Source organism: Petaurus breviceps, unplaced genomic scaffold (assembly GCF_028583685.1).
Source record: "Petaurus breviceps papuanus isolate PSGF00001 unplaced genomic scaffold, PetGlider_PUasm1.0 191, whole genome shotgun sequence".
NCBI lineage: Eukaryota > Metazoa > Chordata > Mammalia > Diprotodontia > Petauridae > Petaurus > Petaurus breviceps.
The window spans coordinates 202,669-205,290 of record NW_027185811.1 but is presented as its reverse complement, the minus strand read 5'-3'; the positions used below and the strand labels follow the sequence as shown (position 1 = coordinate 205,290).

Below are 2,622 nucleotides of genomic sequence, written 5' to 3'. Positions count from 1 at the left end.
GTTTCCTGAGTGTGCCCTATGTCTGAAATAGCAGAAGTGACTGATGGCATGTGTAAGTATCTAACCTCATGAATGCCTGATGCCCTGTATTGGCATAATATTAATAGCAATTCTCTCTATGCATGGTGTTGGGGGGCTTTTATCTACTTTATCTATTATCTTTTATCTATTTTATCCAAGTCTTGCCAGGGACCTAACAGGAGAAAAAAAAAAGAATAGGAATTAGATCATACCTTCAATCATGCCACAAACATTTGTTGAACACCTATTAGTATCCAGCCCCATTCTAAGCCCTAGGGAGGGTACAAGAGAAATGTGAGGCATGGTATTTGCCCTCAAGGAATATATGCTTTACAAACAATCAAAAGGAAAAGACTTATTAGCCATGTACCCTTGTGCAAAGGTCCCATCCACCAGAGACCTACTCTGATGCCTTGCTGGAATCCTCCCCATTCCTGCCACCTTCCTTCAAGAGAATCTGTATCCCTCATATATAGACACCAAAGAGGAAATGTACATCTCACTGTTTTGAAGAGATGGTAGGTAAATAGGCTCAGCATCATGGAGAAGATGGGAGATAGGTGGGATACAAAATAGGTAGGGGCTTAAGAATAATAGCTCTTAACCTCTATCATATCTTGGTTCCTTTTGGCACTCTGGTGAAGCCTATAGGTCCTATTTCAGATTCAAGTTTTTAAAAGCATATCATAAAATCCATAGAATGACAAAAGTGAGTAAAAATGAAAATGGAATTTTTTTCCATCCAATTTCATGAACTCTTTGAAATCTATCCACAAACCCTTTGAGGATTGCCTTGAGGGGCCATGGGCCTCAGCTTAAGAACCCCTGCTCTAGCTTCCTCCATCTTTCCATTGTTCGATCAGGCAGAGACAGAGATGCTTTTGGAAGACATCACAATGGCCACCCAAGGAGAACCCCAAGTGCAGTTCAGACTTGTATTAGTCAGAGAGGGAGGTACTGGAAAAAACACATTTGTAAAATGTCACTTGACTGACAAATTTGAGATGCAGCTACCCTATGTCTGTAATAGCAGAAGTGACTGATGGCATGTGTTGAGGTTCATCCTCTCATGTTCCATACTAACAGAGGTCCTATTAAATTCAACGTATGGGATACAACTGGCCAAGAGAAATTTGGTGGTCTGAGAGAATGGTTATTACATCAAAGCCCCGAATGCCATTATAATATTTGATGTATCATCAAGAGTTACTTACAAGAATGCACCTAACTGGTGTACATATCTGGTATGAGTGTGTGAAAATATCTCTATAGTATTGTGTGGCAATGAAGTGAATATGAAGAGCAGAAAAGTCAAGATGACATCAATTGTCTTCCATAGGAAGAAGAATCTCCAGTACTGTGACATCTCAGTCCAAAGTAACTACAACTTTGAGAAGCCCTTTCTTTGGCTTGTTAGAAAACTTACTGGAGACTCTAATTTGGAGTTTGTTGCTATGCTTTCTCTTGCACCTCCAGAGGTTGTCATGGACCCAGCACTGGCAGCAAAGTATGAGCCCAGACAACTGTACTCCCTGATAAAGATGATGACCTATAAGGATTGGGATGCTGAAGGAAATGAATGGGCTTCAGAGTGAATAAAGCAGTTTAAAAAGTACAATTCATATTTTGGACCTGTGCATTTAGCTGTTTTGGACCACAATTATGTCCCCTTGAGTTTCAAATATAAGACTGTTACAGTCCCATCACAATATCCAGTGGTGAATCTTCTTTGTTACTGTCTTTCCTACTCCCTTTTTGTTGAGATTATCATAAAGTTTCTTTCAAATATCTAAAAAAAAAATTAAAAAGAACCCCTGCCTAGAGGCTTCAAGGGAGGGAGCAGTAATTCATGAAACCCACTGTGTATTGGAAGGGAGAGGAAGAGAACAAGGAAGGTAAGTGAGACCAGTAGCATAACTCTGGTGTTTCCCGGTGGCTTTGTGTGTTTGTGTTTCTGGTATGTGTCCATGGGGAAGTTTTATGTATTTCTTTTTTTGCAGGGGGCAAGGCAGGGCAATTGGGGTTAAGTGACTTGCCCAAGGTCACGTGGCTAGTAAGTATTAAGTGTCTGAGGCTGGATTTGAACTCAGGTCCTCCTGACTCCAGGGCCAGAGCTCTATTCACTGTGCTACCTAGCCGCCCCTTTATGTATTTCTGCAAAAATGTAAAATTTCTGAATTCTAAGTTTCTTAAGGTCTTGGACACAGTGAATCTTGAAGGACTGGTATCACAAGACCTGTCTCAACTATGTCCTTAATGGGTTCTGAGGTTATCTCTGGTCTCTCAGAAGCACCCATGTCAGAGGTTATAGGACCTTATAGTCAGAGGTTCTAGGACTAGACACATAGAGATATCATTCTTAGGTCTATACCCTAAAGAGATCAGAGAAAGAAGAGATGGAGTCATGTGTACAAAAATGTTTATAGCAGTTCTTTTGGTAGTGGCAAAGAAATGGAAACTAAGTGAATGCTCATTAATTGTAGAATGGCTAAACAAAGCATGGTATATGAATGGAATAGAATACTATTATGATGGAAGAAATGTTGAAAAGAATGGTTTCAGTGAAGCCTTGGAAGATTTATATGAACTGATGCAGAGGGA

General features: G+C 40.2%; 1 pseudogene; it reads left to right on the top strand.

The window, feature by feature from the left end:
• The first annotated feature begins 917 nt into the window (after positions 1–917).
• LOC138164588 (GTP-binding nuclear protein Ran-like) lies at positions 918–1,576 on the top strand (annotated as a pseudogene).
• Positions 1,577–2,622: the final 1,046 nt, after the last annotated feature.